The following is an 18,701-nucleotide window of genomic DNA, read 5'->3' on the forward strand; positions in this document are numbered from 1 at the left end:
AAACCTTATTTGAAATAGCCTTAGCCTGGAAAAACCTCACATGTCCCTAAACAGTAAAATGGATGAATTGTGGTATATTCAAACAATGGAGTACTGTACAGTAATTAAAATGAATAAACCACCACTGTGCATACTAACATGGCTATATTGTACAAATATAAGGAGCAAAAGAAGCCAAACACCAAAGAGTACAGGATGTAAGATTCTATTTATGTAAAGTTTAACACGGGCAAAACTAGTGTATGGTCAAGATGGTGTTATGTTTAAGGAGGAAGAAGGAAGTAATGAAGTTTACTATGGGCTTCAGAGTGTGGTCACATACATTTTTAACCTGGTGGTAGATATATAAGTGTACTCACTAAGTATTTTTTTCTCTGCATTGTACACTCTAGCACTTCTCTGTATGTCTCTATATGAGACTTTCTCCCCAATTTTTTTAAGTATTCATTAATTAGGACATTAGGGGGACTTGAATGACAATAGTGAAATGGAGGTGGAATTTGGTTAAGAATGAAATGAGGAATGATTGCGATTTGAGGGGTTAGGGAGCATCACCTACATTTTTGCAAAGTGTGAATAACAAGAAGCACTTGTTGACTGGTCTGTAGTTAGAGGGAGATTTGGTTTAAAGTGGTGGGTTAGATGGTAAAGATGAGAGCTTATTAGAGGCAGAGAGAGAGGAACGAGGGCAGAGGTTTAGAGTATAAGAAAGTGTGCAGACGAACAAGGCCTGCCCGGGGAGCAAGGAAGTGCCAGCAGAGGCTTAGGTAGAAGTTTGGCTTAAATAGGAAAAGGGAATGTTAGCTGAGGGGGCAAAGAGAGATGAAAAAGAGGACAGCAGGGATAAATGTGTGGATAAGGAAGTGGGGAGGGCAGCACAAGAGGCCTCCGTTTCTGCTGGGAGAAAAGCTCTTTTCCTTATAGCTGCCATCTCCCTTTGTGCCCCTGTGACTGTTCCCCCAAGTCTTGCTGTGGAGTGGCGGACAATGACCCCAGCCTTTCTTTTCTGAAGGTCTTGCAAGGATGCACACAACAGTGTCCTTCAGGGAGGCAGCCTGACACAACAGCAGGTCAGGCATCAGAAAAGCACCTGGAGGTGAGCCCCACTCCACCCCTGACCTGCCCTGCAGCCTTGGGTTAGGTGCTTCCCTGAGCTCACTCTCCTGAGATGATAAAATGATAAAATCACTTCTGGGGCAGTCGGGAGGATTAGAAAGAACATTCATAATCCGATTTCCAAACTTGTCTTGTCCCTTTAATCCTCACATCGCTGGAGTCTCAGCTCCGCCTGTTTTGAATGCTGAGAGCAGTTGTATCAGGCTCCTGTCTCCAAGCATTTCTGAGCCACTCCAAGAAGCACACCCTCCACAGACCAGCTTTGGCAGTTACTCCTCACTACAGTGCACCCCTGGGGACCCCAGTGGCTGTTTTCTCCATCTGCAGTTACACACATTTGTCTCTAGACAGCCTGTTCCAGTTCTCTCCTCTGCTGCTTTGGACTTTGACCCTGTCTTCAGTTTCAAACAATGACAGTTGAAGATCAGGAATAAAGCTTGCCAGGACCTTGCCTGGGGTTTGTTAAGACTTTGTTTTGTGATAGAGGAAGCACATTGGAAAGGAGAACTTAAAGCCAAAGTAATACCACTTCTAGGGGCTGCCCAGGGGTCCTCTCCTCGTCACACCTCCACCTCTCCCTAGACTTGCCCCATGTGGCTGACCTGACTCCCGTGGAAATGCCCTGGAGCTCAGCACTGCCCCAGCATCCACATATTCCAGAATGAGTGACCGTGGCACTGTTTGTTCCACTCAGAGGTAACCCTATCCCATAACTGGGTCTGATCTGGTCCTTAGCCACGAAAGCACTAAAATAGCAACAATGAAAACCACGTTCCTTCCCCCAGGGTGACAGCATCCACAGTGCTCAAAGGTGCTCTTCCTCTTGAGAGGAACAGAAGCCTCAGCCCTGATTCCTTCAAGCTGCCTCAAGTCTTGGCTTTTGATCTCCTGTGAGAAACAGCTTGGACAAATGACTTACACACCTGCCAGGAATGGGCGATGACACCCAGGGATAGGAAAGAGCATCTGACTGTGGGAAACAAGGATGACGGTCTGCCCTGCAACAACTGCCCTTCAGGATGTCTCCCCTGGATGAAAGCCTCTGTTCGACTGTGGACAAACCAACCATCTATTCCTTGAATGAAGCCCTGATGTAACTTATCTGTCTCTTGTTTCTTCTCTGGCTTCATCCGTGTCACCTTGTCCCTCCTTATACCATCCTTCTTAAGTGCCCCGATCTTTTCAATCCCAACATTTTTTTGCACATGCCGAGACCTCTGTTCAGAATGTTCTTCCTTGAAATGCTCACCTCTGCCACCTTCCACTCATTCTTTGTGTCTTGCTTAAGATATCCTTTCTGAGAGGACTCCTTGACTTCTGGCCCCATTCAAGCAGATCCTCCAGTCACACCTTTCCTTTGTCCCCTTAAAAGCATTTATAATTATTAGAACGTATCTAGTTCCATATGTTTCTGAAATTATTTGTTCAACTATTCTCTCCTTTTCTGGAGTCATTCCCAGGAGGCATGGGCCATGTCTCTTTTGTCCCTCTATGTCCCTGTTGCCTAACCCAGGGCCACACACACATTAGATCATTAGTAAACACTGCTGAGTAAGTGAACCAATGGGAGAGTGAATGGATGAGCAGTCTGCATCTGTCTCAAGCACAGCAGCCTCCATGCTGCATCCAAACACACACACACACACACACACACACACACACACACACACACACACACCAAATAAAACAAGTTCACAGTGCAATTTCAACTCCTACCATGTGCGAATAAGAGTTGCCTTTTTATTTTTTTTGCATTTTTTAAAATATGCCTGTTTGAGGCATATTTTTAAATGCTTTCACCACCCAAAATATGTGTTATACTCCACAATTTAAAACACTCTTTGGTTTTCTGGTACCTTTTCTGCAAATGCTAGAGCAGAACTTCCTGGGTTGACATCTCAGCTCTGCCAGTCATTGCTGGTGTTACATCAGACAAGTTTCTTTACCTCTCTGTGCTCAGTTTTCTCAGATTTGATGGGTGTCATATTGGTACCTACCTCCTAGGACTAAGTGACCTACTACACATGAAGCATTAGGCATAGAAAGCCATTGGGAGGTCTACATAGAAGATTGACATGATCCCACAAAGGTGAGCAAGGAAGACAAAGTCCCATCCTCGTGGAGACAACATTCTTGTGGAAGAGATATCATGTGGAGGTATGGGGGTTAAGACAACGACGGAGCAGCCCTGGATCATGGAAGAGAAGCAGGCATCTAGCCTGAGGAATCAAACCTACCCCCGGGAGACAAAATAAATTGTGAAAATTCTGCTTACTTTTTTATTCAACTAGTAGACTAATTTTTAGAGTTTTAGGTTTACAGAAAATGTAAGGGAAAGCACAGAGTTCCCTTATCTCCCCTCGCCCTCACCCCACACATAGTTTCCTTTATTGCTAATGTATTTCTTTAGTGGGGTACACTGGTTACAACTGCTGAGCTAATATTGACACACTCTTACTAATTAAAGTCCATAGGCTGCTGTAGTACTCACTCTGTCTTGGTCGTTCTATAGGTTTTGACAATCATGTATCCACCATTACAATACCACATGGTACAGCTTCACTGTCCTAAAAGTCCTCTGCTCATTCCCACATTATCTCAACCCCTGAGCTTTTCACTATCTCATAGTTGACGTTTTCTAGAATGTCATATACAGCTGGAATCTTGCAGTATGTTGCCTTTTCAGATTGGCTTCTTCCACTTAGAAATACCTACTTACTTTTTATTGATTGATTGATTGATACTAGGGATTGAATCCAAAGGTGTTTAACAACTGAGCCACATTTTATTTTGAGACAAGGTCTCACTAAGTTGCTTAGGACCTCGATAAACTGCTGAGGCTGGCCTTGAACATGTGATCCTCCTGCCTCAGCCTTCCAAGCCACTGGGATTACAGGCTTTCACTACCATCCCCAGCTCTACTTACCCTTTTAAACCCTCTGTGAATGCAGAATCCATTCGTAATAAAGGAACAAAGAGTAAGAACTTCAAAATGTATTTTCAGCATTATTTAGGGCTTTGAGCAGCCAGTAGAAATAACCAAATCCCTTCACAAAAAAACTACTTAATAAATATTTCTTGAATAGATGAATGAATGAATCCACAGCTTTATGAGTACAATATTAGCAGATGATCAATATGTATTTATTGAACTGAACTATATTCCCACCATCTTGATTGCACTTAGGGAGTTCCCAGTTCTCCTTCTCCATTCATGTAAGAGAAACAGATAGACCTTATGGGAAGTGTTTTACGAATACTATTTCGAGTCATCCTTATCAATAATTCGTTGATATTTATTAATATTCCTGCTTTATAGAGGAAGAAACAGGTTCAGAGATGTTAAGGAACCTGCCCAAGGTCACCCAGCAGGCAAAGTGAACAAATTCGAATGGAAACCTTATCTTCAGGTTCTTGGAAAACTCTGATGAGTCCACCAGGATTTGTTGTTGAGTCTTCCATGGAGCTGAATGTGGTCCAGTACGCTGAACATACTGGACCATGTCCTGAACGCTGCCCATGATGACTTCAAACAGACATCCTGTGTGACTAAAGTCAGGTCACCTGCTCACTGGTCTCCAAGTGCCTTGCCCATTTCTATTTTCTACTCTGAGGAATTCCCCCAAAGGGTAGAGTTTGTTTTGCGGTTTTGTTTTTGATTTCCCTGCATGGGATACAGGTTCATCGTAACGATGTCATAGCTACGGGAAGTCCTCCAAGACGCACATGACCCCTAGAAATAAAGCTGGTGACTAGTTTCACCTTAATTCTTGGGAAATGAGCACAGCATTCAGCAACACAGGGGGAAGGAAGGGGCCAGAAGAGCACACGGGGCTTTGTAAATTCACCAGACTCTTGGATATTTCTAGCTACAACTCAAAATGCAAAATGCCTGGTTTTCTCAATATTTCAAACTTCCGGCAGAGAAGATTTAAAAACCTGAACAAGAAAAAAACTTTGTGGACATGTAAGCAAGTTGTGTCAACTGAACCACACTCACCTGAGAACGCAGTCAACAGCTACCTCCCCTGCTCTTTTTTTAATTTTTGATTTTGAGACAAAATTGCTTACCTGAGTGAACACACTAGAAAAACCTACCCCAGGAAGAATGACCTCAGTAAGGCAATTTATTATCCTCTCTCTGCTTATCTCTATGATTTCCCAGAACTGCACTTTGCTCCTAGTCAGACAAGAGAAATTTAAGCATCAACCCAGTGTCACAACTGCAGGAACTGAAATTCCAGTGTCAGGATTTGGTCTGAGACTCTGATCAGGGACATGAGGCTCCATTCCAAAGCTAACCAACTGAACCCTTCTTCTGGCTATAAAATTTCCTAATTCTATAACTTATCTTGCAATATGATGTATCTTTCATTGTCTTTTTGAACAATAAATGATCTTTTATACCATTTTTACGAAGGTGTCTTCTTCCTGAATTTTATATATATACATTTAACTTTATATATACACATAACTTTATATATATATATATACATAATTTTATATATATACACACAACACTTTATATATATATATATATATATATATATATATATATACACACACACACACACACACACACACACAACTTTATATGATTAAACCCAGGAACACTTAACCACTGAGCTACATCCCCTGCTCTTTTTTAATTTTTGATTTTGAGACAAGATCTTATTAAGTTGCTTAGTGCCTCACTAAGTTGCTGAGGCTGGCCTCAAACTTGCAATCCTTCTGCCTCTCAGCCCCCAACCCCAAGTCTCTGGGATTACAGGTGTGTACCACCACCTGGCTACCTGAATTTTAATTGACTAATTTAAATTGAAATTCTCTTCTTTTTCCCTAAGTGGCAATGAAATCTGTTTATCACCTGCTTGGTTTCCACATCCTTTGCACCTTATCTGTCTTGTGAATCACCATAGTCTGGCCATTTATTGACAAAAAGAATCTAGAATTGCAGAATACTAAGTCAGAAGGCACAGTATCAGAGGTGATCATATGCTCCAGGCTGATGCTGTCATATGCTGGGAGCTCTGCTGCGCTTAGCTTTGGCGATGGGACAATTGCTACCGGGAGCACTTAGCACCTGCCAGCCCCTGGCCTCCCTGAAGGGCGTGAGCCTCTTCCCCATGCAGCCAGTTAGAGGCTGCCAGGCCGGATTCCAGGAGCCATCTCTGCCCAAGCCTCTGTCTTCAGCCCAAGAGAGGGATCTGCTGGGTAACTGCCTTGTGTTTTCCCTCTTTTCACTGCAGGAGCAGAGACAGACAGCAGAGAACAGAGAGCTACTGGCACAGGCCTGGAGCAGAGAAATCAGTAAGTCCTTGTCATAACACCCAACCCTTCTCCAGTTCCCCTGAGTAACAAAGGCCAAGAAAGCGCCGCCCCCTGCCCCCCACCCCCACCCCCATTCCCTTCCTCCCATCTCACACTTCAGTCTGGAAGGAGCTGGGCCAAGTGACCCTGCTAGAACAGTTGCCTGCTCAGTGACACGACATGCAGGGGAAGCCAAGGAGATGACTAGAGGCTTTGAAAGAACCACAGGAAGAAAGAAGGTAGGTCCAAGGGGGCAGAAGCCTGGAAGGAAGAGAGACCGACGGTTGGTGGAAAGGCAAGGTTGATGTCGCCCTCACAACCATGGTGCCCACGTGGGTCTCAGAAACGACTCTCCTCCTTCCCTCCTGGCTGCAGAAGAGCATCATTCTGTCTTAAGTTTCGTGTCTTATTTAAAGAGATGGTATATCCAGGTCCTCTGTGCTTTTTAAAGCACATACACCAAGTTAACACCTGTCCCCAAATTGAACTCTGGTGAATAGAGAGAGTTTCCTAACTCAGTGGCCTCAGGGAGCTTGCCCTCGGAATTCCAAACCAACCGGGAGCCAAGGGCCAGCCTCAGCCTCCAAGGAGGCTGACTTTTAGCTGAATTTTCTAGGAGCCCCCAAATGGCCAGCCCACTGGGTCACTTCCCACTTCTTTGTTCACTTTTATGTCTTACCCTAATATGTCTGGAGACAGCTGTCATTTCCTGAGAGTCACCCTGCTGAGTGCTGGAACTGGAACCTCACAAACCTGCCTCAACTCCACAAAGTTCTCATCCCAGCCCTCTAAGGTGTTTTTACATCCAACAGAATTTGTAGAGTTCTTGCAAAGATCAAGGAAAACTTTAGATAGAAAAAAATGCTTTCAGTTATTGGAGCATTTGAGCTTATTATTGCCATGTACAACTAATTTTTTTTTTTTTCCAATTGAGCTTACAAGAGGCCTAGCAACTGAGAGGAAGCCGAATATAGTAGTAATCAGGTTCTGAGACCACATGAGAGGTAGGAGGTCTGAGCATCAATCAAGTTGTAGATAATATAAGAAACAGGGAGCCTCAAGTTTCCGGGGTGAGTGAGCCATGCGGTGATAATAACTGTTTTGTTTTGCGCTCGAAGGAAACTCAATGTCAATTGGCACAGATCGTCTGGGGCTCAGGTGCTAGTCCTCATCAAGAAATCAGGTTGAAGTTCTCGGTTGGCCTAGCAACAGCGGCCTGGTTGCATTACACCCAATTGAGGGATAGGACTAAGGTTGTTTATCAGCTTGTTCTGGGGAAGGAGGTGGAACCATCACCCTCACCACTAACCAGCGGAAATGGCTGTTCCCCGAGATGGTTGTGGGACTTCCTGCCAGCACAGTGAGCCCACACCTCCGTCTCTCCATGATCAACAGACTCCAGCCAAAGCTTCCAGGTCAACACTGAGCTGCGAGTGGCCTTGGGGAGGCTTGCAGGCACAGAGAGCACCAGGCTTTCAGTCAGGAATTCCTGTGTTTAAATCCTGGCCTGCTTGGTAGACTTCTTCTATGTACAAAGGGGAGAGGGCCTCACGTTGGGGAACTGAATTTCTCTCCCATCAGCTGAAGTATTTGCCCTTTCCTTCCCAGTTCCCAGGATCGCTTTAACCCTCCTCTTGCACTGACAGCCAAAACTCAAGATTCTGCTTATTTTATTTTGCAGAGCGATTCAGTTTTGTTTCTTTTTTTATTTTTTTTTTTTTGCTCTGAAAACTGGATCCTGGGACCTAAGTGATCATCCAAATTTTTTTTCCAAACAAACACAATGATCTCTAAGGAGAATTCTGCCCCCAGCTTTAAAATAGACACATTTCCCCTCCACCCCTCACCCTCTTACCATGTTAGTGTCTCGCTGAACGTCCCTTGTTTCTCCAGGTAACCAGGCTGATTGCCTTCTTCTACACAGACCCCGAGGGGCCCCAGGGCACTGCTGCAGTCTTTCCAGGCTGTGGCTGTGTCATCAGAAATGGTGCCCTTCCCCGTGCCCCTCCTGTGCTTCTCAGTCAGCTGATTTATGAAGTCCTCCCCAAGCACAATGCCATTGGGCAGCAAAAAGCAGTCAGTGGTAGAAATCACCCATTCCCTACTGCACATCCCTCCTGCCAGTCCCATGTCACTTCTTCCCGGCTAACAGGAGCCCTGTTTGCAAGAACCAGTCGAATCCCTTGAATTCAAGGAGGAGAGAAATGTAGTCCACCTAAATCAGATCGTCAAAGGGCAGGATTACAATTTAAAGATCCAAATCGGCCTCATTTTTTGTTGGACAAAATCAAGCCACAGAACTTAAAGAGTTCTAATGGGCTGGGGCTGAAGAGATGGATTTTATAGACAGAAAAGGGCTAAAGAAGCAGCAACCAAGAAGAAAACACCATTTGATGGTTTCAACGTGACTTTCTCGTAAGGCAGGGCAGGAAGACAGAGCAATACACAGCACCTGATAGTTAGCTGGTTCACGTCGGGTTAAGGATTAAGGCAGAAGGAACCTCATCATGGCGCCCCCTGAAGCTGGTCTGGGAATTTGGGCTGTTATCTCTTTTCTGATTTCTTGGAAGGTAAGATAACACACTTAATTTCTGGTTGATTTTTTTTTAGTATGAGTGACTCTATTTTGATTTTTAATTTGTTTTATTGGGGCCCAGTTGTAGGAGATTAGCCTAAAACAATGAGCCCCTATCGTTTTCAACAAAACATACAAATGTCATTCTCCTAAGGATGACCACAAGACCCATGTGTATGGGTATGTGCTTCCAGTAAAGCTTTGTTTTCTGGATAAAAAGAAACAAGCTCGGCTGGATGGGCACCTTATGACCTTCTGCCATTTCTTCTTTCCTGGAATAGTACCATTACACCTGGAAGTTCAGCAGCAATCTTGGGACTATGAGGCAAAGGAAAAAGACAAAAAAAAAAAAAAAAAAAAAAAAAAACAACTTGTTAAGGGATGTTTTAAATCTGTGAGGTAAACAGAGAGCCCACATCCTGGGAGCAAATCTTTATCCCTCACACATCAGATAGAGCACAAATCTCTAGGGTATATAAAGAACTCAAAAAGCTAAGCACCGAAAAAACAAATAACCCAATCAATAAATGGACCAAAGACCGGAAGAGACACTTCTCAGAAGAGGATATACAATCAATCAACAAATATATGAATAAATGCTCATCTCTAGCAATCAGAAAAATGCAAATCAAAACTACTCTAAGATTTCATCTCATTCCAGTCAGAATGGCAGCCATTATGAAGACAAACAACAAGTGTTGGCGAGGATGTGGGGAAAAGGTACACTCATACACTGCTGGTGGGACTGCAAATTGGTGCACCCAATATGGAAAGCAGTATGGAAATTCCTTGAAAATCTGGGAATGGAATCACCATTTGACCCAGCTATCCCTCTCCTCGGTCTATACCCAAAGGACTTAAAAACAGCATACTACAGGGGCACAGCCACATCAATGTTTATAGCAGCACAATTCACAATAGCTAATCTGTGGAGCCAACCTAGATGCCCTTCAGTGGATGAATGGATAAAAAAAAATGTGGTATATATACACAATGGAATTTTACTCAGCAATAAAAGAGAATAAAATCATGGCATTTGCAGGTAAATGGATGGAGTTAGAGAAGATAATGCTAAGGGAAGTTAGCCAATCCCCCCCAAAACAAATGCGGAATGTTTTCTCTGATATAAGGAGGCTGACTCATAGTGGAATAGGGAGGGGGAGAATGGGAGGAATAGATGAATTCTGGATGGGGAACAGGAGAGGGAGGGCAAGGGAGGAGGTGGGGGGTTAGCAAGGATGGTGGAATGTGATGGACATCATTATCCAAAGTACATGTATGAAGACACGAATTGGTTGTCAACCTACTTTACATACAGAGGTATGAAAAATCGTGGTATATATGTGTAATAAGAATTGTAATGCCAAAAAAGTACATGTATAAAGACATGAATTTGCATGAACATACTTTATATACAAAGATATGAGAAATTGTGCTTTATATGTGTAATAAGAATTGTAATGCATTCCGCTCTCGTGTATTTAAAAAAATAAAATCAATTTTTTAAAAAGGTATGGTTTAGCAGAAAGATAGTAAAAGCCTGGGATGCTTTCGGCAATCTTGAGTAACTGACCAGCCCTGGTCTAACCAGGTATGAGATGGAGAAGCTCCAGTTCCTTTATGTCATTAGTTGAGTTTCCTATTACATACACCTAAGGGCATCCCACCTGATACAGAGTTCTTACCCCCAAGAAATCGTTAAAGGCTCAGTATAGAAATGTAGCCATCACTCTTGATTCCAAATCCAATGAATGAACAAATCCTGTTCCCTCTACCACCAAATGACATGCTGTGATTCCAACCACCTCTAACCACCCACATTGCCATTAACCCGGTCTAAGCCGCCAACACCTCCCACTCATAATAATGCAGTGTTAACTTGTCCAATGTCAAGTCCTTTTCCCTTTCCGTCGATTCTCAACACAGTAGCCAGAATTAGGATTAGTCCATTAAAACATGAGTCAGATGGGATTGCCTCTCCCCTAAAAGCTCTCCATGGTGCTGCTTCGATGACTTAGATCGGAGATCAAAATCCTGAAAATGACCTACAGGGCATGTGACTGATTTGCTTTTGCTTTTTTTTTTTTTTTTTTTTCTTTTCTTGTTTGTTTGGGTTTAGGTCATTTCTATCACCTTGTCTTCAAACTTACCAATATCTTCTGCAGGACCTACTCTATGAAGCCTATCTAGTGAAGTTTTCATTTTAGACGTTGTATTTTTTCAGTTCCCTGTTTTTTCATAATTTCCATTACTCTCTTCCTTATGTTCATATTTAGGACAGCTGTTTTAAAGTTCTTGTATGATCATTTCTGTCACTTCTAGGTCTATTTTTATTGACCCATTCTTCTCCTGGTTATGAGTCAGCATCCCACGCAATATTAGAAGGCAGAAAATGAGAAGTCAATTGATGTGGAAGGGGATGCTCAGAGTAGCTAAGCTGGGAGGAGGGAATGATGTGATTTGAGTGGGAAAGAATAGCTTAGGGGATGCAAAACACCTAGACTCTACTGCTAGCTTTTTCTTGATGTTTAAAAATTTCTAAATAGTTATATATGACAGTAGAATGCATTTTGACACATTATACATAAATGGAGTATAACTTCTTATTCTTCTGGTTATACATGACAGAATTACACCAGTCATGTCATCATATGTGCACATAGGGTCATAATGTCCTATTCATTCTGCTATCTTTCCTACCCTCATATCCTCTCCCCTCTCTTCACTCCCCTCTGTCTAATCCAAAGTACATCTATTCTTCCTTAGCCCCCCACCAGCCACCACCACCGCCGCCAGTATTGTGAATTAGCATCTGCATATCAGAGAAAACATTTGGCCTTTGGTTCTTTGGGATTGGCTTGTTTTGCTTAGCATGATATTCTCCTGCTCCACTCATTTACCAGAAAATGCTATCATTTCATTCTTCTTTAAGGCTGTGTAATATTCCATTTTATGTGTGTGTGTGTGTGTGTGTGTGTGTGTGTGTATGTAAAATAATTTCTTTATCCAACATTCATCTGTGGCAGGGCACCTAGGTTAGTTCCATAGTTGTCTTGTTTTTTTGTTTTTCTGTCTTTTGTTTTCAAAATGGAGCATACGTAGTAATTTTTTATTAGATACTGAATGCAATAAATGTTATGTAGTCGGATGTTTAGATTTTGTTGCCGGGTAGTTAATTTATTTGCAGATCAAGTTGAGCATTCTGAACCTTGTGTTTCAGCTTAGTTAGGTCAGGTCTAGAGTGGTCTTTACTCTGGGGCTAGTGTAGTCCTTTACTAAAGTTTGATTTTTCTGAGGCCTCTATAATGTTTCCTGGTTGCTTGACAAGGATTTTCCATTCTGACCAGTCTAAAATTCAATGTCTCCCGGCCTCTGGCTTTCTGGGGGTACTAAGTTCCTTGGTAATTGTTCTTTGCCCATTCTCCTGACCTTTCACCCCATGGGCATACTTCTTCCAGTTCAACCAGCGTTCCAAGGGGGAAGGCGGTGCAGGCTGCTGGAGCTCTTGTTCTGTTCTATGGCAGGGTTTATGCACATTTCAGCCTCCCTAAGCTCAACCCTTGCCTCCTTAGCTCAGTGGGACTTCCATGCTCTCCCTGGGTCCTTCTGCCTGTGCTGCAGTCCAGACCTTGCCCCCAGGCAGAAAGTTGGGGTAGTGGTAAGATTCGCCTCATTTGCTTTCCTGCTGTCAAAGGCCACAGCCCTGAACTGCACGTTACCCACATCATCAAAGTGTCATGCACTTTTCTAGATTATGCTGCGAGGGTTACTCAGTTATGACTGGAGGCGACCACACTTATTAAGTGTGTGAAACGTTTCAGCCTGGACGCCCGTTACCGGGGTGAGAGAACACAGGCTTGTGGTAGAATTGAAACTCAGGGCGGGGAAATAATTTGTCCAAGGCAAAGCTGTTGTTGGAACTGGGTGCAGAGTCCAGGTGTTTGGTTCTTTTTCTGTTCAAGCCACATCATCCAGTCCCTGGTGTAGCTGCTCTGAGCTCCCCCCACCTTCAGCTTCCCCTCAGTCCCTATTTCCAGCATCACATGGGATGCTAACTTCTTCAGTCAGGGTCCCCCCAGGACTCCCCAGACCCCCATTCCGACTAGGTGGAAAAGGTATCAGATCACTCATTGGCTCCACCATGAGCCAGTGGGATGACCCCTTTCTGCCCACGTTGGCTATGCCTCAGATGGCCTGAGGGCCCCTCACCAACATGGACTTGTGACTGGGTCTGTGAAAGCATGCTGCGGACATGCACTGTGAACCGCCACACTGGAGGAAATGGGATTCTTCAAAGAACAATGAGAATGATAAACATCCGTCTCTGTGCGTCAGGCCCCAACAGGCTGAAGGTCCTGAATAAAGATGCCCTCCTTACTGAGCAGCCTTCTAGATACTTGTCACCCTGCTGTGGGGCTGCAGTTACCAGAAAGCCTCCTCTCTTTTCAAGGTCATGACCTTACCAGGGTAGCCCACATTTGGTGACTGAATGAGATGGGGGTCTAAAGAAAGGCTCAGGAAAATTTGGGTCTGAAGTGTGAGCTTGCTGATGGATGTCACTTGCTCTAGGACTTCTATCAAGGTTGGGCGCAGCTTTGTTAAAGCTGCCTAAAAACTCAGCTCCTTCCTGCAGCCCAATCCTGTTCCCTCCCTTCCTTTCACAAGCGATAACTCCTGATAAACAACTTGTGCCCACACTCCAGCTCCACATCTGCTTCCAGAGAACCCAGCCTGTGACACAGGCAATGACCACTGGGCTATGACAGCTAAGGTCCAGTCCAGTTTCTCTGCAACCAGGGAAAGCACCGGCAGTCGGTGATGACTCCACAGGAGGGTCCCCTGAGACCTCAGGCTTTTGCTCCTCACCATACTCCACCTTTTTTTTTTCCCATTTAAATGTGAACATCCAGAAATCCTTGGAAAATAATATTAGATAATATTAAGTAATAATCATGGAGTGTACAGTCTGAATCGGGTATTAGACTAAGTGCTTCACATACATTATTCCACCATGCGGCCTGCGCAATGGTTTCATTAATGAGGTTCTAGGCATAAAGTTAGCTAGATGAGATCGAAATAAAACACACAGACTCAGTTACCTTATTTCTATTGCCAGGTCCGAGACGGCTCTCCTCTCTGGTTCCCTCATCTAACCGCCCAGCAGGGCAGCAAGGATTACTCAGGACTAGCAGGAGAGAGAGAGTTTGAACACGCCTGGGAGTAGCCTTTTATTGGGGAACAAGAGATTCAGGGGAGAATTCCATCCAATGAAGGTTGAGGGGGGACTGCACTCCAAGGTCAGGGTCAGTGATTGGGTCCCCGGGATCAGTGGTCAGGCACACCCCCACACGGATGGGCTCTCTCATCAGGAAAGGGCCGGGAAAGCTCGACACAGCCAAAGCGCCTCAGACCCTTAACGGCGGGAGCCACCCAATCACGTGTCAGAAATGGCTTCCCACATATTATCACATTTAATCCCCTCCAGTAGCTCTAATAATAGCACCCCATTTCATCCTAGTCTCTGTCTTGCAAGACATTGGGCCAGGGCCATGGGTGGATGGCAGCTGAGTCTTGGCCTCAACTTGAACCACCCAAGTCCCTGTGGGCGGCCTGCATTCTCATGACTGGCTGATGCTTACATCCTCTTTTTCTCCCTTCCCCCCTCAACTCTCCATTTTGCAGATCTGGCAGCCCCTGCCGAGGCCCCACTAACAGATCAGAGAGGCTTTCAGTACCCAACCCCCACCTTCAAAAATAGGAAGAAGAGAAGCTCTTAGCCCACATCCTGCTTCGAAGCAGAGTTCCCACAGGTGGATCAACCCAAGCATAACATCTTTCAACTCACGGCCAATTTAGCAACCACACAGCCTGTGCCTCCAAGAGGTCACCCATTCATTCACCAGCAATGGACCACCCACCACAAAACTGTTGTGGAGAGTGGTCCATTCACTTATTCTTGCACTTGTCTGTTTAACGGAGATCTAATTTTGTTTAAAGCACAAGTCTTGAAGTTATGGCAGGGATCAAGAAACACTCTTGAGCTCACATTCCACAGAGTGGAAGGGAGAAGGGTTCAAGTCCATTATCAAACAACTTTTTAACACCTGAGTCATGCACACACAAAGTCCAGAATGTGTACAAGAGATGTGAGTTCAGGTTTGGCAGGAACGGCTCATTTATAAAGGGTCCCAGGACCAGTGAGGTGTTTGGAACCTTCTGAAGTCCCCCCCCCCCCCCCCCGCATGATTCTTCAATGGGCCTAGTTTTACTTAGACTCTCTGGGTGCCTCACAGCCCCAAAGCTCTCACTAGCTCTCTGAATCTGCTGCTGTCTCTTCTATCCCCACCTGACCCCTAGGGAACCTGGCCTCTTTACGCCTCCCTCTGTGTCCTTCCTTGTAGATGGAATGACTCAGAGGGACTTCCTTGTAGATGGAAGGACTCTTAGCAGGTATCCCCAGTGCTCCATGCTGACACATGCTAATAGAGCCATCTCTACCTCAGTCTATAGGCACACAAACAAAATCCCCTTTCTGTTATATCAAGCTGAGGCCTGGATCAGTCCCCAGAATATAAGACAGGAGGGTTCCAAGCCTTAGGAATGCAAATGTTTTAGGGCAAACCAGAAACACTCACTTTGCCCTATTTCAAAAAGATCAATTTCTTCTTACTTATTTTCCCCCTTTGATTTTCACTGGTGTTCTCCCTCTGCTTCCTCTTTTTTGGTGCAAACCTATTTCCACAGTGAGCAGGATCATGACATAATTCCTGTCTCCCTACCCATCCTCCCAACTTAGTTCTGAGACATCCCCAAGCCAAGAGATGATAAATTACCTTCCCAAGACACGAGCGCAGAGCCAACCGGCTGTTGAGCTGCCCAACAATTACCACCAGAGGGCGCTACTCCCCCATATCTCCTGCTACGGTGGCGCTCGCTGGAGTCATTCTACTCTGGACCCAGGGTTGTGTTTGGACCTGAGACAGTGTCGCATTTTTCTCAGTGATTAATAAATAGCCAACCTTCATTGTTATTTCATCCTGTGACAGAATGGGGTTCCCGATTTTTCTCCTCGGGTTGAAGCATAGTTCGGAGCTAACCTTTGATAGTAAGAACAGCTTTTCCCTCCTGGGTCCTCCCGGAGGTTGGAACAGAGCTAGGTTTGCCTTCCCAGGCCCCTTGCAAATCAAGGGGACCCAGGGCTGGCTTTTAAATCTGGCCTTATAGGTCAAGAAGTAGACATCCTAGGCTCCTGCTCAGCTCGGGGACCTCAGTCCCCACGACGCCCCTACTCTCGCCGATCGTACGGTTCCCCTCTGCCACAGGTAACTGGCTCCCGCGCCTGCAGCTCCACGGCGGGCGGTCCGGCTGCAGAGGGTGTCGCTCCCTTCCCCCGCCCTGCAGAGTCCGGACTCGCCATCCAGCTCAAAGCTTGCTTTCTGCAGGAAGCCTGCCTGGATCCCCCAAGGGCAGGGAAGAATTCCCACTCAGCACTGCTCCACCTTCTGACTGCACAGCTGCGGTGTCCGAATGTTAATTCTCTGCTCCTTTATCCTGCCTCTTAGGTAGCTCTCACCTCTGTCCTCTTTCCCCTGCTAGTGGAAGATGCTTTAGATGAAGATGGACAGAGGACATCAAAAATACTTTTTAAGCCTGACATGGTGGCCCACGCCTGTAAATCCCAGCGGCTGGGGAGGCTGAGGCAGGAGAGTTCACAGCCAACCTCAGCAAAAGCGAGGCATTAAGCAAACACAGAATAGGGCTGGGGATGTGGCTCAGTGGTCGAATGCAATCCCTGTTAGCTGATTTTACTCTTTTACAAACATTCCAGCAAGTGTTTACACACACTAAGATGGCTACAACATCACAAACAACAGCATCTTACAGGACTGCCCTCAGGACCACCATCAGGTATGTGCCTGTCACTGATAGAAATGTCATGATGAGTACAGGACTATGTTTTCATGACATGAAAGGATGCTTTGTCATGAATTGTTACTTACGTGTGTGTGTGTGTGTGTGTGTGTGTGTGGAGAGAAAGAGAGAGAGAGAGAGAGGAGAAGCAGCCTGGAACAGGAGCTAGAAATGATACATAACAAAGTGATAAAAGAATTTTTTAAAAAAGAATTAGTAAATACTTTCAATTTCTGCTTTATATTCCTAAATCTCCTTTAGGGTGTTGCTGTAATATATATTTGCAACAATTACATTTTAAAAATTTTCAGTTTGGAGGAAAAAAAAACCATTTCATTTTTGCATTCATCTCCCACACTGAAAACATAAATCACTAGAAAACTGGAATCAAGTCATATTTGGTTTACTGGTTTATATAGTAGCTGACATAACACTCCATTAATATTTTTTAATATTTATTCTTAAGTTTTAGGTGGACACAATATCTTTAATTTACATTTATGTGGTGCTGAGGATCGAACCCAGTACATAGTAGGCAAGAGCTCTACCACTGAGCCACAACTCCAGCCCTCCATTAATATTTTTTAAAATTTTTTCTTAGTTGTAGATGGATACAATATCTTTATTTATTTATTTTTATGTGGTGTTGAGGAGCAAACCCAATGCCTCACCTGTGTAAGGCGGGGTGCTCTACCACTGAGCTACAGCCCCCATTAATATTTTTAAGGGATTTTCTTCTTACATTTTAAAGGTGGGTGCTCCATTTATTTTATACTTTATTCCTGATACCATTATATTTAACTGCATTTACATATTTGCCCACTGAATTAGAGTGTAAGTTCCTGGAGGCAGATCAAATCATCTTTTGTAAGCCTTAGTAGTTCATTCATGACAGATTTCCCATAGTGTTTGTTGGATTTGAATGTGGAATGATTGGAAGCTGTAGTTCCTCCCTGGGCTCCAAACCCTTCACTGTTGTTCCTCTCCTTTGCCCCTGTGGATCTTTTTGTTTAGAACATACCAGTGGCTCTGGTAACTGGGAACAAGCACAGGTCTAGTAAAAAGTGTCTGTAAGTTTTGGTTTTGAGTCAGAACAGGCAAAGGAGCAGCAGAAGAAGGAAACTTGTTTAAGAAGAAAGTCTGAATAATTGCCATGACCTTGACAGAGAAAGTAAAAATCTGATTGACTGTTTCCTCTTTTCATTCTGGGAAAAATTTATCATTTACTAGAAAGAAAAAGTAATCTCTTCTTCTACCAATATAATATGGCACAATGTCAGAAAAGAAGAGATAAGTAATTGATAACTTTCTTAAGGTATTGTCAGTGGTCCTGGTCATCTGATTAATAACACCAAGACAGACATCTGTAAGGAAATGTGAGAAAGCGCACAATTCACAGGCACACTTGCAAAATGACATTTTGGGGGGTTGGGAAATGCCTGCTATCCCACTTGAAGTCAATAGGCTTGAGACTTAATTTTAGGTTCTTATCCTAAGGATAAGTGGGTTCCTGGATTTATAATTAAACCTTTCTGAGTCACAATTTTTCTCCTCTCAAAAATAAGAATATTGTCAGGTATGGTGGCACGTGCCTTGTAATCCCAGTGGTTTAAGAGATTGAGGCAGGAGGATCACAAGTTCAAAGCCAACCTCAGCAATTTAGCAAGGCCCTAAGCAACTCAGCAAGACCCTGTCTCAAAATACAAAATAAAAGGGCTGTGAACATGACTCGGTTATTAAGTGCCTCTGGGTTCAATCCCTAGTGAGATAGAGAGAGAGAGAGAGAGAG

This window comes from Urocitellus parryii, chromosome 11 (genome assembly GCF_045843805.1).
Source record: "Urocitellus parryii isolate mUroPar1 chromosome 11, mUroPar1.hap1, whole genome shotgun sequence".
Taxonomy (NCBI): domain Eukaryota; kingdom Metazoa; phylum Chordata; class Mammalia; order Rodentia; family Sciuridae; genus Urocitellus; species Urocitellus parryii.